Raw genomic sequence first — 19,106 nt, forward strand, 5'->3', positions numbered from 1 at the left:
GAGACGTGAGCGCTAGCCTTTCTGGCACATTATGCAAAAGAGGAAGAAAAAAATTCCTGCTTCTTGTACACATGCGAAATATCGTCAATGGAAAGTTGTAGGTGAGCTGAAATCTGAAGGCATGGTTAAGTAGCACTCAGTGCGCTCAGCCTTCAGTGAGGATTCCCACACATGTGCACTACCTGCAGGCTTGCGCCATGCGCCGTACCAGATTCTAGACACCTTTATTTCAATAGCTTTCTACAGCCATAGCCGCCAGGCAGGCTCTCCAAGATAGTGCCTGAATTAAGCAACTGCTGAGTTAATGCATTCATGGCTTGTTCCCATTAGTAATAGATACTCGCAGTACGCGAATACTTTTGCGTTTATCGTTTTTTTTTTTGGAGGTACTCGTGTCGGTATACGACGTGGCTGCGTAACATATGCACGTGCGTGATGGGCGTGCATGTATGCGAACACGCCGGAGGATGGCGAAAGTTCGAGGACGCCACAGCGCGGTCGTGGTGCGCCTTCGGTGGCGGTTTTTTCGGAAGAACGACGGACCCCATCAGCCGCGGTCAGGTGCGTCATGATTCGGCCTTCGCCTCTCCTCATCCGTCCCTTCTTCCTTTCCTTCCTTCTTTCCTCGATGGGTGTCTGTTATCGCTGCCCGCCCATCCCGTGTCGACGGAATCGCAAAACTTTCCCGCGCACCAAGTTTCCTGCGCACCGATGTTTTTGCTCTTCCGGGGTTGTGTTCTTTGAGAGTTGTTCTGCCCCCGTCCCCCTCCACACAGTTCTTCAAGTTTTCTTTTCATTGCTTTTCTGCTTCATCAACACCCCCTTCCCCGGGTGGATTTGCAACAATACGCGTTAGCCCCGGTTTTATCTCGGCTTTTGTACCTCCCACGCATCTCCGCTTCCCGACTCTGATTAAGCTATGCTTGGCGCTCGTTCGTTTACGGCATCACACTGCTTTGCTCACAGATGTTATTCGCTCCTCGCGACTTCGATGTTTTTCGAAGGGTGCTTGCTTAAGAACTTTTTTTTTTTTTGCGCGTCTGACCTTCGAGAAGAAGTGCCACTCATGTAGGGTTTCGCCCGGTGCTTTGTTATTTGTTTTGTCTCGCTTAGTGCGCTCTCCATCCAAACTTACGCAGTGTGAATCGGTGGGCAGGTTGGCCTGATTAAGTACTGCAGCGTCTCTTCTACTGGCTACTTGGAGAATTTTCAGGCTGAAATTCTCCAGGCACTCGCTTCTGATTGGCTGCTTAGGGCGGCGTGAGAAGTATTCTGCACTTCTCACGGCCCCGATTCTTCGGTACAGTTTATTTTAGCTGCTGAAGGGAGAGGTACCAGTCTGACCCAGCTCTTTCCAGGGATCGGTAGCAGCATGAGCGCAGTACCTTATTTCTTGCGACTATTCGTGGCTACTGAGGACTTCGGGGTGCTAACGATCCATGCGGTTGGATACAGCTGAAAGTGGACAGAGTGATCAATAATTCTTACGCGGTGCGACTCAATAACATCGGCTAAAATAAAATAGAACTGGAATGTTATAACTGCCGATTGTGAGGATGAGGTAGGGTTGAAAAAATGATCGCGAGGGCAAGGAAGTACGAGAAAAGTTTACGAGGTGTATGTGAGGGAGGGCCATAGAGTTTTGCAAAGTGAGGGGTGGGGTGAAAGGGGGGGGGGGGGGGGGGGCAAGGATTCATTGGTGAGGGAGGAAAGGCGGAAATGAGGGCATTTGCCCACATCTGCTCGTTAGTGGCGATGTCAGTTGTCTCACATTTACAGCATCTGCGACATCGTCTCTCCAACGTGTCACTCGACATCCACTTGGGTCAGCACTAATGAGCCTATAGTAGGTTACAACTTAAAAAAACAGCAGTTGCTAACACTGGGACGCAGTCCGTAGCGTCCTGTATTACTTCGCTGGCCAATCGCAACTGTAAATGAAATCAGCTTTTTAATGTTTGACTATATCAAACAATCCACGTTTCAAAACTCTAGAGCTCATAATTTTTTTCTAGTGATAAGCTTCTTGTTTAGGTAACAGGAAACGTTTAAGCAGTGCACTATTTTTTCGTCGTGGAGGAATTCTGTGCGCGGAGGCTGAATGTGGGCGGAGCTTCACTGCATACTTAAGTTGTATCCGACTATAGTGACCCAGAGGCAGCAGCGCATTCCCTACTCCTCCGAGGAAAACAAAATACTATAGCGCAGCCAAAGAATTCAAAACTGAGTTGAAAGGAGCAAGGCGGCTTGGACTGTGGGACGTTTCTGTAATGTCAGACGCGTAAATAAATATGACAGCATGGCAGCAATTTCACATAAGCAAGCTTGTACAGTGACGGAGTCAACAGTGTCACTTGTCGCACCCTTGCGCATTGAAGAGGACGACGAAGAAGCGGCTGGTCGGGTGAACGGCGGTACCACTACACCTTGGCCAATCCCCCCACGTGGGTATGTGCCATTATAAAGAGGTGAAGAAGAAGAAGAACGGCGGTGAGGATGACGTTCTTGAAGAAGCTATACATAGCGCGTCGGTTTACTGAAAGCGCTATAGCATGCGCAAGTCCATCATCGCATGATTTGTATTGCGTCACGTATTTAATACAGTGGACTTCAAATGAGCTTTATGCTGCTTGGTTTACCGCGCAGTCGTTCCACTACTAAACCATTCGATGAACATCGATTACACCGGCCGTGACGAATCAAAATTATTCAGAAGGGAAAGTCAGTACTGGTACATTTGCTGGGTGTATTGAAACAATAAAAGAATGAATAAGCCATATGGTAGAGCGTTTCAAATTTTTTTCGTACAAATGATATATTTCTTGGTTGTTTAAGTGTGATTACTTTGCTATAAAGCCGCTGCAGCGAAACAAACATACTCGTCGGCTGCATCAATACATATGGGCTAATGAAATGCGAACGACTCAACCATGCAACTCAATTTGGAAAGTGCGCCAAGGCGGCAATCATTCCACTTTGGAAGAGAGAAAGGACTGTCCAGACAGACTCGGGCACATCAGTTTTTCCTTAGGAAACTTGGGACAGCACATGCAACTGCGTGCTTTTGTGTGCACTTCTTTTTTTTTTTTCTGTGTGAAATACGTTAATCAAGTTTGCGCTTATGAACACGCTTCGCACACATTACCATGCATTTTGTGTTTAATGCCAGTTATCATTCGCAGTTCTAATAAAGCGCTGCCCCCATAACTAGAGGGACCACACGCGCATAACAACAAAACAAAGTTTTAAACCAAGTCGTTAGGTATCTTAAAGTAACGTCAAGGGATAACCACATAGAGTATGGCAGCGGGGAAGCTCGTTAAAAGAGGTCGAAACGCAAAAACCAGCCCTAACTTCACGACGGTCTAGAGCAAAACGCTCTCTCATTATGTTCTTTCGTTTAAGTCAAAAAACGAAACCACCCTTGGTCCTCATTGTGCGACGCACCTAAAATCCTCAAATGAAGAGCCATATTACTCGGCCAGACCACGAGGATACTCCACCGTTCGTTGAACTTGAAAGCAATTCACTGCAGCTGCGGGGAAGATTTCTTATTCGCATCCACTCGAGTTCTATACTGCGCTATCTATCTATACCCGTCTAGAAAGATGCGTGGCCACTTCGGCAAGGTATATACTACTCGTTCATCGCTAGGCTCGTGGAGCCAGCCGTTATTTCCCCGAAAACAAGTCGACTGACTATACGCGTGTCTCCAAAACCACCGCCGCTGCATTCGGCGCAAAACGGCTTTTAATGAACACGGAAGCCCACCAAAGCGATCGGCGCTAGCGTGCGCCCGTATTCTTTGGGAGCAGCCCCTAATCTTCTACTGTTTTTCTTTTCATTTTTAATCTGGGGGGGGGGGGGGGGGGGGCATAAAATGGCGTCCTAAGGGAGCGGCAACCGTCCCTCTATATTTATCGCCAAAGCTCAGGTGATGCTGCTCCTCCTACTGCCGTCTTGTTCCGTCTAATTTGCCCATTCCTTTTGTGCGCGTGCAGGTCCTTGTGGACGCTTTTGAGCCGCGCAGTCTTATCGGTGAACGCAGCTTCCGTGTATAGTACACTCTTGGAAAGTACAGTGATTATACAGTGGCAACAGGCGCCAAGGATGCGGCAAGCAGGGGAAATCAAAACTCGTAAAGATGTTTTGGTCGATATACAGGTAAGATGCGATAAAAGTTGGGCGCGCAGGAGGCCGAGGAAAAAAATCGGCGATATCGTATCTTTGTCTAGGCACATTGGTGTTAACCGAGCACCCTATTTCTAGAGGTAATGCTTTATTTACTTTTGTTGTTTTTCATTGTGCGAGTTGCGATGTATGGGATCTCTCCTCATGCGAACTTTTACTATTTTTACTGATCAAACTCACGGAAGCTCACGCTTGCTTGCACTCAAACAGATCCAAGCGCAATGTCTAAAGACAGATAGTTACTCAGGCAGACATACTTTACGACTCACGCGTGCCCGGGACTAGCTTTCACTCTTTCAGACTCAAGATGACTCGCGTTCACTCAGACTTCGCTGAACTCATCCAGACCTCGCGAACTAACATTCACTTTAACTGAGATTGAGATGACGTATGAGTGGACTTATTTACCTCCATTCACTACACTCTCAGAACAACATGCATTATTAGACTTACATGGTCGCGGGCTCATGTCAGTGCGTTAAGGATTAAAGCTGATGTTTATTCAGATTTGCTTGTACTCATAATAGGGCTTGTGTATAAATGCGATGGCAAATGATTCGTTTGGTTTATTAGGGTTTAACGTTCCAAAGCGACTCACGCTATGAGGGGCGCCGTAGTGACGGGCTCTGGAAATTTCGACTACCTGGGTTTCTGTAACGTGCACTGACATTGCACAGTACGCGGGCATCTAGAATTTCGCTGCCATCGAAATTCGGCCGCGATTTACATGGTCGCGATGGCAAATGAGCCCGGTTGAATCAACGTAAGGGCAGGCCCGCTGTGCCTCTTTCGAGAAGCTGGAATGATTGTAGGCTCACGGGTTTGTCCCATTTCTTGATTTGAGAGCGTGACGTGCACGCCGCGTCAGGAATTACAGCATCAAACTACCCGCTCATATTAGGTATTTGAATGTAGTTGCTTCCAGTCATAACGGTAAAAAAGGAAAGGATGTGCAAGTAGCTTGAGAACCTTGACGACGCCATTAAGCGTTCACCACACGGTGAAGTGGGAGCTGAGAGCTTCCAGCGTGTGCCTTGTCGCTCTCCGAGGGGCTCATTGTCAAATGCTAAACAAAGTACAGTCGTGAACAATATAATAGGGAACAACGCTTGCACAATATTGAAAATGTTCTGGGTATATCTCCAACAAATTTGAGATTGGCTGATGGATATTGCACGTCAAGATGAAAACTAGTTAGAAAAGAAAAAAGAATGTGCTTGAAATACATAATTATGCAGGAATCAATAAATTAATTCTCAAACTTTGTTTCCTCTAATAGTGCTCACGACTATATACGTGCCTTGAGTCTTTGGTGCTGTATGTAAGACTCTTCTCAAGTACTGCGAGCATTATTTTGGCCATACAGTTCGATGCATCAGTATGAGATGAAGGGAGCACTGGAATATTTTGAATGCTCCTGATGTCTCGCATTTGTCACATGTACCTCCTTGCTACTAGCAATAAATCGGTCGTATTTTTCCGTCACCACGGCCAGTTGACGCGTGAACTGCCTGAAACTCTTAGTAGCACAAGCAATAGCGCGTCAATCAGCCATTTGCGCGTCTTCTTCATAATTCATCACAGAAAAATTGAATTTCATTAAAAGAAATTGCGTATTTTAGCGTAAGAGAGACCCAAGGCAGCACAGATAACAAATGAAGGTTTCTATTGGTTATTTCCTCGTCTTAGTTATGGCACAGCTGCCGTTTGTGCTAGCCGCGCATGTTTCACAGCTGCGTACATATGTTATGTCTTTATTTGTTTTTGAATACGTTTCAATTATTAGCGCTTCTGTGTCATTTCTCCCCTGTCGCTCGGCCATCTTGCGGCATGTGTTGTGTTTCCTTATCAGCAGGTAGCACTGTTCGCATTCTGATGCATACCAAGTGTTCAAGGAAATGCCCAGAATTCACATGGGAAAAAGAGATTAGATTTAATGGCAGTGGGCACGCGATGAGAAAGGACAAGTGATGCCTCTCATTTGTCCTTTGATTTTGTGCCATTACTGTGGTTATTTAAAAGAGCATTAAGCACGCGACCAAAGCTTCGCCGCACGACGAAGTACGAGCCTATTTCAGGCTTCGAGATGGGCCGTATAATGTCCCATCAACGTTTACACGGTCTCACAGAGAGATATCAGGATCGCGCTGTTAAGATGTCTGTACACACACAAGGTAAAGTGCACGATAACACGCCTTACTGCTGCTGCGAGTTCGGTGGACGGTGCAAGCCGGGAGTTACTACTGTTGCCCGGGTCGTCGTAAAAGGGCAGCGGCTCATCAGCGCGTTGCTCGGCTTGGCCGGGTAGCCCCGCTATTCAGTGCGGGTCACTCGGCACCAGCGCGTGCAGCGAGGCTCGGTGGAGGAAGTGACGGCTCCTCAGCGAGAAGAACCGATTGCGCGCGCGCGAGACCGCGCCGGGCACGCGTTCGCGACGAGGCAATCACGATAAGCGCCTGGCTCCCCTCGCCGCGCGGTGTTGCGTACGCGCTGCACCCTTTGCCTGGCGCCGCCGGTCTTTCGCTCTCTCTCTCTCTCTTTCTCAGTACACGCTTTGTGGCACAGTGGGCGCGCGACACGGCGAGCATGAATGCCCTACACGGCTGGAGGTTGAGCAGCAAAGGGCGACCCTCGTTGTCCGCGCACGCGGACGAGAAACAGAGCGGGAAGTGTCGTTCCCCGGTCCGCGGGTTATCACGTCGTCGATCCGAGGAGGAAGAAGACTACAGGCGGAACAGGGACAGTTAAGAGGAACAGCTGATTTATACGGCTGCTGTATCTGCGTCTAGTGCTCTTGGAGTGCTCAAGGAGCAGCACTACTGTGAGATGAGGTGAAGGAGATGGGCTTATGTCGCCTACACCTTTACTTCTTTGTGGGAATGAGTAAAAATTTCTTTGAACGTCATTATAATGTGAAACTCTCGAGCAAGAACGAAGACCCCGGAGGAGTCCCCATCGTTGGGGCAGAGGTGCCTATCCTTTGAGGTTTAGAAAGGACACGGTATAATTTCCCGCCGTAGTGCTCACGCTAACTAAATATCAAGAAGAGATTATTCTGACGAAAAAAAGAAGAAAATAGAAAAAAATTTGGCAGCGCCAGACTTAGGTCATATTCTTCAAGCTGTATTCTCTTGCCCTTGAGCGACTGAGCGAACTTCGACAGGATCCATGCACTATATGGATACGGCACAGTCAGGCAGAGTGCTGTTCAAGTACTAGTCACTAAGCGACTGACTAGTGAATTTCCCGCGAAACGAACAGATCGCAGAACACGGTCCCTGAATCACTGGTCGACCTGGAACCGTTGCTACGCTCCCACTTTTGTGTGGACTCTATGGCAAAACACACGTTTCGTAACACCATCTCAGAAGGATTAAAAAAATGGAAGCAAACTTGTGAAACATCCTGTTTTCGTGTTAAGCACACGGGGTAAGGAGGAAAGAAAATGGCGAAACGAAGCCGCCGACCGTGTGATCCCTTTTGCACACGAGTCATACGTTCCACCGATTGCTCGCGCTTAGTTGAACCGTGAATATGACCACCGCTAGGCGTCTTGTTTTCCGTGTATTGCGCAGCGGTACTGCGCATCCAGGCCGGAGGATCCAGCCACTCTGCAAGGACACAACCCGTCGCCGCAATGCACTGGCTCGACCCACCTGCTGCCGCTTTTCAATCGAAAAGGGTTACGTATTTGCTATTATGGGAGTTAACTAGGCAAGACAACAGCCAAGGTCATGATTGATTGAGTGACTGACTGACTGACTTACTTAGTTGATTGATTGATTGACTGGCCGACTGACCGACGGATTAATTAATTGATTGATTGATTTGTTGATTGATTGATTGATTGATTGATTGATTGATTGATTGATTGATTGATTGATTGATTGATTGATTGATTGATTGATTGATTGATTGATTGATTGACTGACTGACTGACTGAACAATCAACTGATCGCAGTTAGTTTACAATGCTACACATGCGTGTAGTTTCATCGGTTTTAGAACGTGGAACTGCAATGCAGGTTGGCGGTGGCTTATAGCTCAGTGGTGACAATGCAGATAAGGATATAAAATGTTTATTATCAAGTTTAACACGATTAGTGCTCATGTGCTCACTGGGCCTAAGGGATCACCCGAGTAGAGCCGCACTCGGACTCCCATCGATTGTGTTTAATCAGTTGCACTGGCAGTCGGCTTCCCTATCTCCCTCGACCTTGCTGAAGCTTGGCGTAGAATGTGCTTCACAGGTTAACACCCTTGGGCCTACTGGTATTTGAGCGTGGTGCCGAGTGAGCTACCTCCCGAGCAAAGGCATGGTGGTCTATGAATAATGTAAGCGCCCGTATTCTAAATGTCTCTGCAGGTAGGTCGCAAGGCGGCATCGAGAAATGTTCTTCTTAGAGCTCCCTTGAATCTTGAGACATACGAGAGCGACTTCAAACGCGCTAGCATTTAGAGCCAGCGGCTGAGTGGGACAGTCGCACCGGCTCTAGGAGCTTACTACATGACGTGGAAAGGTGACCTCGAGGACTCACAAAGAAAGAAAGAAAGAAAGAAAGAAAGAAAGAAAGAAAGAAAGAAAGAAAGAAAGAAAGAAAGAAAGAAAGAAAGAAAGAAAGAAAGAAAGAAAGTAAGAAAGAAAGAAAGAAAGAAAGAAAGAAAGAAAGAAGGAAAGAAAGAAAGGAAGAAAGAAAGAAAGAAAGAAAGAAAGAAAGAAAGAAAGAAAGAATGAAAGAAACAAACAAACAAACAAACAAACAAGAAAACTAAGGAAGAGACAAACAGCAAGACAGCCAAGCACACTGAAGAGCCCGAACACAATGGAAAGATGTAAGCCAGTTATTGTATATGAAAGGTCTTTGCCTCGCAACCAATGTGAAGCGGAAATAAATCGAAATACAAGCGACATGCCCCGAGCAAGCCGCCTTATAGGGCACCATTGCACCGAGTGGTGTCAAGCGGAAAACGGAGGAGTGGGGAAAGAAAAAAACAAACACAAATTCACTCAGAGTTTAGAACGGTTTTAGAGAGGGCAGGACAGTCCATTAAACTTCCAGCCTGTCGACGTATAGGCAGCAAGCCCGTATCTTACGGAAGGCGAGTGGAAGAACATCAGGAACTGCTTCTGCGCGCCTTCGCTTCCGCGAATACACATAAACACAAAGAGGGAAACATCGTAGCAGAAGCGGTACGGGGACGGGGCATACGTGCCGTACGAGTTGGAGGAACGACCAACTAGGAAGGCACCGTAGATACAGCTCCCGGTTGACTGCTGTATCGACGCGGGAGATCGCAACGTTTTCGGAAACACCTTTCCTCCAGCTTTCTCTCTCGTTCCTCTTTTGGGCCGCGTCCTAAAAGACACCAAAAAAGCTAGAGAGAAGAGAAGCGGCCGTCTGCGGTTATCTTTTATCACAAAACACGATTTTAATCCCTTCCTACAAGGTGCAAGCAAAAGACGGGCGCCGCTATTAGGAAGGAAAGTAAGGTCACGTGCTGTGTTGGAGCAAATTTCTTTATCGAGCTCGTTCCCTGTACGCTTCTATGTGCTACTGTCGTTCTCAGTGCTCTAAATACGCACGCTCTGAAATGTTTGTAGGGCACTTCATCGAGCCGCCTTGAAGGGTTCTGTAAAGAGTCTGTCGACTGCCTCATGAGGGTCAGGAAAAAGTTGGTCTTGGACTCCGACCTGAGCCGCACATTCCCGCTAAGGATCATGCGGCCTCCTTTGGGGCCAATGGCCTTCAGCGTGATAACATTGATGCCCCTTGGCCTTCTTGCTAATAAAAACGCAGTGTAGTTATAGCTCGCTGGCGCGTCGCCAGGTCGCGGGATGTATACCTATGGGACGATGTAATAGTTAGAGCTCTGCTGCGAGTAACGATAGTTTTTACTACGCACTGCACTAATTGCACGTTTTGTTCTTCATGTGGGCCACGGTGTGCGCGCTGGACTCAGTCGCAGAAGCAGACTTCGGCTTCAAGGTTTAGAGCAAAGCCTAAACCAAGGCACTAGGGCAAAGATTGGTTTGGTTTAATGGGGTTTATTATCGTCCCAAAGTGACCCAGACTATGAGGGACGCTGTAGTAAAGGGCTCCGGAAATTTCGACCTCCTGGGGTTCTTTAACGTGCACTGACATCGCACAGTACACGGGCCTCTAGAATTTAGCCTCCATCGAAATTCGGCCGCCGCGGCCGGGATCGAACCCGCGTCTTTCGGGTCAGCAGACGAGCGCCGTAACCACTGAGCCACCGCGGCGGGGCACTAGGGCAAAGAATTAGAGGATAAAATCTCCCGGCGTCCGCACGAATGTTCATACAGAGGTGAATGGCGGGGCTCCGCTGGTGTGATAATATAACATTGTGGGCGCATACACATTTTAAAGCGACAGCGTTCAGGGCCCCGTGTCGCAAGAAAAACCGGTGTCGTCGTCGGCGGCGTTGGCCGTGAGGGAAACGTCCCAGAAGCATTAATAAATAAAAGTCTTTCGGGTCGTAGCTTGGATTAGTCTACAAGGTTTTAACTGATCTAGTATATTGCCTACTAAGACGTCTTGTCGCATACAAAACTTGTCATGCAGGCTTCTTAACCCCGCTCCGCGGCTTATTTCGTCTATACTGCGTAGAAATCGCCGCGTTTTCGAGAGAAGTGGGGAAATTGGGTTTATTCTTTATTGTGTGTGTGTGTGGGGGCGGGGGGGGGGGGGCTGCGATCGTGTTTTTCTCGCCTAAAAGCTTACTCAGAACTCCTTTCCCCAATGACAACGGGTATCTACTGGCTTTCCAGCGAGTGCAAGCTCTTCCCTAGCCTGGTGCTCGGCTCTCCTGGGCTGCTGAAACGCTTGGGAAAATGGGGTTTTCGTTCCACCTCGTGCAGATCGTACACGTTAGCGACGACGATATTTGACCAAGCTGTCTTTGCGCCATACAAATAAGATCATTATCATTATCATCAAAAGCCTGCCCTGCCCTGATTAAAAAACAAATGTAAAACTTAACGGCGGGCTATTGGTGACCGTGTTTGAAAAGAAGCAGCATAACGGGACTAAACACCAGACAGATAAGTGTGCAACACAGCGACTGTACTAACTCAACTTTCATTTAAAAAGAAAAGAAGAAAGAACAGCCATCGCAGGTGAGAAAATTTGCAACACGGAGAGAACATTGCGTCTTAAATCCAATGCAAGCCCGTATGCTCTGGGGGCCTCCGGGCTGACTATTCTGGAACGCAGCACTGGCGCCACTACGGGCTGGTGACACTGAACCATAAAGCCCAGGCATACGGTTTACATACGGTTTACAGCTCAGGCTTACATTCATCAAGTTATTTCTTTGCAGAAAAGAGCCCTGCGAATACTAACATACTCGAACAGGTATCAGTCTAGTGCTCCTTTGTTCAATAGGTTACAGATTTTGCAGTTTCCTTTGTTATATGAAATGAGAATCGCGATGGTAGTAAATAACATTATACAAAATAATTACCCGCTTTCAATTGATATTTTGTGTTGCCTAATAGAAGCACTAGAAATGCAAGCAATATTAATTTTAATTAACCTGTAACCCGAAACGCCTATGGTCAGCGCCTAATTCAATATTGTGGGGCGAAAGTATAGAATAGTGTACCACTTGAAATTAAAATGGCTAACAATTTCCTGTTTTCAGTTAAGCGCTTCTACTTTTCGAAGATTGAGGGTTATGTTTGTTAATATTTTTGTCTTTTTTGTGTATTTTCACTGATCATCTATAACCGAGTTTCATGTTCGTATCTTCTGTTGCTGTAATAACAAATGTGTATATTGGGCCTATACTAGCTTCGGCTATTGGCCCAGCAGTTTTTGCAAACGTTTTGTAAACAAAAAAAAAAAATAGCGGGAAGGCGGGCGACGCGTTAAAGAATCCACAAAGGTCAGCAGAAGCGGTTCTCTGCCTCGGTGATATATAAACCCGATGAGGAAGAAGAATGACTCCACAGGCACCCTGACCCTATTTAACATTGCCCCTATACGAACATTCCTCGTTTGATTTCCATTTCTGCTCACATCCAGCGCTAGGAAACTGTCTCTGAGGGGCTTCTCGCGCCGCGGTGTTTTTGATGTATTACCTCGAGTGGTGTCCCCTCCGCTCCAGCTTCGGAGCTTGTATTTTCATACCACTTGCCTTCCTTGATGCGAGACGATAAATGTTCGCCCGTAGAGTTGTGCTCTCTGTATAAAAAGGAGAAACTAAATAGCACTTAATGAGTGCGCCTGAATCCAACATGCATGCCATTTAGGCTACGCGAATACAGGGTGTTTCACCTACGATTTTCCACAAATTAAAGAAGTAGGCATTCTGATTTAGAATAGCGCTTTTTTAGGCACAAAATTTTCAGCGATTGTTAGAATACAGCACATACATGGTAACTAGAAGACTGGTTAAGTAATATTGAATATTTAACTTTTTAAGTAGTATAGTTATGCTCCTTAATTATTGGGAGGCGTGTAGCCCAACGTAATTATTATCCATATCATTTTTTAGAATTCCGAAAACGCGGTTACCCTCCGAGCTGTGGCAAAACAAATTTTGGCTATTTCGACGAGTTTTACGTGAACTGGACAGGCTGCTCTGCATGAAAGATTCTCGAAAGCGCATGTATTTTGGCGCAATGTAGCCAAAATTTGTAGGGCCACAGCGCCGACTGTAACTGCGTTTTCGAAATTCTAAAACAAAACTGATATGGATATTACTTAACTCTCTGTAATTAAGAAGCCTAACAGTAATAGCTGAATAGTTAACTACTCAATATTAGTTAACCTGCTTCCAATTAGCATATCTTAGCTGTACCCTGGTGTATTACGGCACTGACAATGCTATGCCGAAAAAGTGAACTTCTAACTCAAAAAGGCTGTTTTAAAAATCTATAGAAAATCTTAGGTGAAATACCCTGTACAGCACTAGCCGTGTAAGGTATTTTCTGCGATACAGATAGCTGCGTCATCGGCTTTAGTCGGAAAATAAAAGACGGGGGGGGGGGGGGGGGGGACAACTATCGCTGTCACCAGACCCGGCGCAGGATGGAAAGGCTTTGTTTTGATTTTTATTTTTTACTGGCGTTGTCGAGCTGCATATATTGTAGTCACTTACTTTCGTAGTGAGATTTCACACTCGAGAGATTATTCCGGCGAACAGTGCAGATAGGAAAGGCTACTAATTGAGGACACCTCCTTCACGCTTTAAACAAATGTATTCAAATTAATGGCGTGCGTCCCACGTAGTCCATCGTGTCCATATTCCTTGCAGTCTTGTAGCGAAGTTACAGTTTCATAGTTTAATTTTAGCAGAGGGCTACCTTCCTTCGGATCATTTACAAAACTTTGTCAAGTAATTCTCGTCATACACTCTATCATGAAAACAACGGTAAAACTCTTTGAAACACACCAATACTAAGCACATTTTTCTCTTTCTTTCTCAAGAGGAGAGCATTAAATAAATACCATATAAAATAAATGCGGCCTAATCGTCAAACACTTGGAAAAAGCGCATTTTGCTATTCGTTATGCTGGCTGCAATCTTTGTTCCCTCTTGGTTCCCGGATGGCAGATAGTACAGGAAAGTTGGTGGGTTTTTGGTTTTCCTGAGAGAATTATTCTATTACAAACGCAACGCATCGAGTCGTAAAAGAACCCTGTATAGAAACGAAGACCGCTCGGGGAAGTAACGTTTCGAACGGAAAACGGTAGCAAGCGCCGCCGGCCTCTTCCCGTGGTCGTAAATTTGTGGCTGCTGCTCATAGACGGTCCGAAATAGACAATGAATTTGGAACCCGGAGATGCAGCATACATTTATTCCGGTATAATCCAACAACGTTAACCACTATCCCGAGGGGCTTATATAGTTACCCAGTTCCGCCACTTTGAAGGAATTAGATTTTATACGCCGTATGGGCCGTTGCTTAGGATTGCACCGCAGTGGCTAAGAAGGAAAAAGTTACCCTTATCCACCCATGTCGTGCATGGATGTCTTAAATGGGCGGCAGAAGCGTCTGACAGTACGGGTGTACGGGCGGCAGCCAGTCTGAGCCGGCTCCCGGTAAAATGGCAAGGCGCTTATTTCAATCTCCAGCCGGAGAAGTTGTAAGTTTCCGTTTCCTAAACTCTTTGGTATTTTAGAAAAAAAAATAATAATAAGTATACGTGGTCGGCAGGCCGGGCACGTAATGGGGAGGAATACGCCACTAGAAGGGAACGGTAGTGGCTCCGGGTATCGATCTGTAGATACCAGTTTATCCTTTTCCGTCTATATAACAGGGCCGGTCATTTCGCGCGGTTATTTCGCCGGTGGCTGTTTTAGAGGCGTTTTTGCTATTGAACTACAGGTGGTACGAAAAAAAAAAAGCTATGGCCCGTTAGTTGTCCGAGTTGCTGGTTGGAAGTGAGGTAGTATATCCGCCATTTTTAAAATACAATTTACGACGATAGGACGTCATTGTTTTATGGTCGTATCTTTGTGTGATTTGTTGGTCCGGCCACGGAAGCAGCTGTCAATGCGAAAAGAGGGTAGGCTTGGCGTGAGCTCTGCAGCATGGTCTCGTACCAGTTCCTGAAAAGTAATCCTCTTAAGGGAAACGGACACGCCTTACCGCTAAGCATACGTACGGCTAGAGTATTCGAGTGTCGACAACACGTGCTGCTCCTAAACCAGAAACAGAGCAAGCCTCGCCACAAGTATAGGCTTTATTTGATCCTGACAAACGCCAAGACGCCAGTGGTCGTATATACTGTGCTCACGCCTTGCTCATTATATAGGTTTTGCTTTCCGGTTTCTAATAAATTTGAATGTCCGATGATCTAGAACAAATAAAGAAAAGAACAATAAAACCCGAACATGGAACGTATTATTTTTGCAGCGCAACTACAGGCTTAGTTTATCTTAGCTACCAAACAGGAAAGTACGCAGTCACACTGTTGCCTTCTTTTGTTTCGCCAGTATTTATCATCAGATCGTCTTTCGATGGTGATAGATCCACAACGGCTCCAGGGAGGCCCATTTAGCATCCAGGGAGTTCTTGTCAAGCCACTTAGAATTTCAAATGTCTGTATATATATTTTGATCTGGCTTGAACAATGCGTAATCCTGGATAACCGGTCGCACTATGCCCATAGATTGCCTTCGACTTTGACGGAATCTTCTGCCGAAGAATCCAAGGAACTTGGCCGTCCGGCTCTTCCAGACTGCTCTGCCTGGCTCCGGCTATACCTGCTCTGGTTAGCACGGTCGTGCCTCTCCTATATATAGAAAGCCACTCGTCCGCTCCTCTATTATGCATGTCATAATGAGCCCCTCGTTACCCTAAACTTGTCTTCTCAGCAGTTTAAGGAAGGTCATGGTTCTGTCAGTCTTGATGCTGTACTTAGCATCAAGTGTTCTCACACAGCTCCCGCCCTCGCCATTCGATCACGTTCCATGACACTCGCGGTAATACAGGACATTCTATGCCCGACACTGTGGACAAGGGTGGCGCTGGCGAACACTCTCAAGCTGAGGTTACACGCAACAAAAATACTCCCGAAAATAGAAGATTGGACAGCCGCCAATATAGCTCGATTGGCAGAGAGCACCGCACACGACATACGGAGGTCGTGCGTTTGGATCCCACTGGCTCATGTAGTTGTCTTTTCCTTCTACATTCTTATCAATTAACTTTCAGCCGTAAAGTGATTACAATATTTATTTCGAATTGATGAACAGCACAAATTAAAAAAAAGAAAAAATAGAAACTACCTCCTTCTGTGCTTTACTTGCACGGTTTCTTTGAGTGTTGGCATACTTATTATGTATGTCATTACACCTGGGCCCCTCGTTTCCCTACCGCTGTCGCCTCACCTCATCGTTTCTTCGGCGTATTTACTTACCAATACAGGTTCCATAGCACCGCCCACTAAGCCGAACACTTGTGCTGGTGCCAGTTCCAGTAAGTTTCCCAAGGTGGAACAGCCCCTTCGTTGGTATGAGGAAAACGAATGCAGCTTTCTCCTGGGCCTCTCTCTGTATGTGCAATGTACCCTGTGTGTGCCATATGATGTTCAAAATTGCTTGGTACTAATGCAGAGCAACTGTACGCGTGTTTAAGAACTAAGCTTCATTGTGTAATTTTCAGCGCTTACTTAACCCTGCAGTAAACAACGCGCTCAGCTACAAGCCACGATATAGTAAACCCGCTTACGTGCTTTACGAAGACAAAGACGACAAAGACGGGGTGATTGCAGTCAGTAAGGAGCCTCTATTTATATATGTCCATCAGTAGAGGCTTCGTTGAGGATTGTTTTAAAGTCAGCTTGTTATTCAGGCCCCACTAACTTAGTATACAAAGGATTTCCTGCGACTATTCACTACATAACTCTCCATAGTGCGCTTCTCGAGCGGGAAGTGTGTCAGAAGAGCCTTTTGCTGTCCTTGCGAAGAACGTTTCGTTTGAGGTCCTGCTCTGCAAAGCCCCTGCTGACGTGATCGAAAATCCAACTAAGGTGGTATCCGCAAGCCGATAACCGCCTGCAGGAAAACCAAACATGTCCAAACAGCACGTACTCGGCACGCACCTCCTTTTATGAACGTTCTGCGGCATTCGTCATAATATCGCTTATATCTTTCGCCGAATACTTCTTTAACGTTTCTTTTTTTCGCGTGCATGACGCCTTCCGTGGTTTCAGCAATGCGACATTTGCAACTGTATCGTGCATGCACCAAGAAGAACCATGACTCTTTATCCGTATCTATACGGAGCACCCGAAGGTTCAGCGAGGGAGGAAGGATGGAGCTTGCCTGATCAGGTCCCCCTGAACAGCGGATTCTGTCGCAGCTTCGCAACGAACACGCGTACGCTGTCTTCGAGTCGGCGCAGGTTTTCCGGAAGCAGGACAGAACAGCTGCCTCCGCGTCTCCCGCTGTATCACTTCCTCTCGGCAGCGATCTTTCTGTGTCGCTTCAGCGGGGGTGAGGCAGAGACGCGCGTCTTGGACGCGGGTGGTTTGCGTCAAGGGCTGTTAAGATTCAGGATGAGATTGGCGTCGGGCGCCGGTCGCCGCGGAATGTCAGCAGCGTTGATGGCCTGCTTTACAGGTGGCTCGCTCGCTGGGCGTTCAGCCAGAGCGAGCGGTTGTGACATGCGATATGGTAGTGCACAATATACTCACGAAATTCTGGTGTGGCTTAAGATAAATGTGCAGTCACTGCTCCATCAGTTTAGTTTTCTCCGGTGGTCGAATGCGTTATCCCGAGTAGCTCAGGAAAGGCGTTATTCCATAGTTATTCCATGGGCGCTACCCCAAGCATCCTGCGGAAACGTGCGCGCGTGTGCGTGTGTGCAGGGGTGGGGGGAGGGGAGGAGCCAAGAAGGGTGGTTATACGTGGCAACCACGCAGTCTTCTAAGTCTTAACATCTGAAATTATATGGTTTAAAAGCAGTTCTATAAAGCTCCAAGATCACCCTCAGGTAACCTGATAAATGAAATTCACTTTTTTTGTCCGTGTACTTCTTAAAAACTCAGCCTGCATTCCATGCAGCCGGACGTGTATATCTTTCAGCGCGTGCTATAAAGAAGTGTGCGCGCACAACCTGCTTCATTATATTCCCAGTGAGTGAGGCACGCTACGTAATACAGCCAAACCTCGTTATAGCGATAGCGAAACGGTTTATAGCGCAATAATTGATATAACGTAGGAATGGCAATTCCCCTTGGAAGCTCGGTCAACACGGGCTATAACAAAGTTACGGCTATAACGAAGTAATCTCCGGGCGCCTTCAACTTCATTATAACGAGTTTTAACTGTACCGGGAAGGACGGTTATTTTCCGCTCTTTGCAGCCAGAACGCAGTAGCCATGGGGCGTCAATAGCAGCACCTTTCTTTATCTTTATTTTTTGTTCAACGGTCGCGAGCTGAGGCCCCTCGGTACTGAACTGGGCTATTTGAATAGCACGTCCATCCTTGGACCACATCCTGGTCCCACAATACGCTGACCGATCTGGCTTTCCCGCGCGAGGTTATTTTGTTTTCTTTTTTGTTGTTGTTTTTCCGTCGCTTACGCGCATAGCTCAGTTTTGAATCACAACACCCCAGAGCAGCGGCTTGTCCCCTGCGGGGGCCAGCGAGGTCGGCGCCTGCGACGCTTCCGCTTTGAGCCGCGTGAAGGCCACGCGACTGAATGCGCGCCCACGGATACGTATGCGTGCGCCTTTGCGTGCTTCATAAAGGCTACTCATTTTGACGCTGACCTCGAGGACGTTTTACTGACGGCCCGGTTATGAAATTAAAAAAGGAATCACTCACCGACACAAACATCTGCCGTAATACCTTTCGCTCAGATTTCGTCCCTTTTCGCAGCGATTTGCTGCTTACTTTGATATTCAGTGATTATGTGTTTATTTATAAATTTATTTATTGTGATGTGCCCACTAACAGCCATCGGCCTTTTACAGTGGTGCACACAGAGCAGTGAAAGGGAAAGAAACAATGAAAATAATAAAGAGTAGCAAACGAGCATTCGAAACGGTGAAGACGGATGACATTGACAACGATGACATTGACAACAGTTAACAGTCAAAATTTGTTAAGGTCAACAAGTGCAGTTGTTCTGCTAGTTCCGACGGGCCACCTTCAGTAAGCCTTAGATTGAGCGACGTCACGCAAAAACTGTACTGAGCTACATGGGTATATGCTTAGCCGCATTAGTTTTTTGCATCATTGGCAAGCGCCAGGCCATGACGTCACGGATACGCGGCAGCGCCGGTGTCAGCGGCTACTTCCGCTGTATAGGCATAAGGCAGGACCACCCGCTTTCAAGGGACCACGCTTTTTGAACATAATTCACGACATTCCGACAAATTGTGGTGTGGTTGGTTGAGCAGAAAGGCAGAAGAAAGGAAACGGCGTAATG

Source organism: Amblyomma mixtum, chromosome 2 (genome assembly GCF_055824585.1).
Source record: "Amblyomma mixtum isolate Tamu chromosome 2, ASM5582458v1, whole genome shotgun sequence".
Taxonomy (NCBI): Eukaryota; Metazoa; Arthropoda; class Arachnida; order Ixodida; family Ixodidae; genus Amblyomma; species Amblyomma mixtum.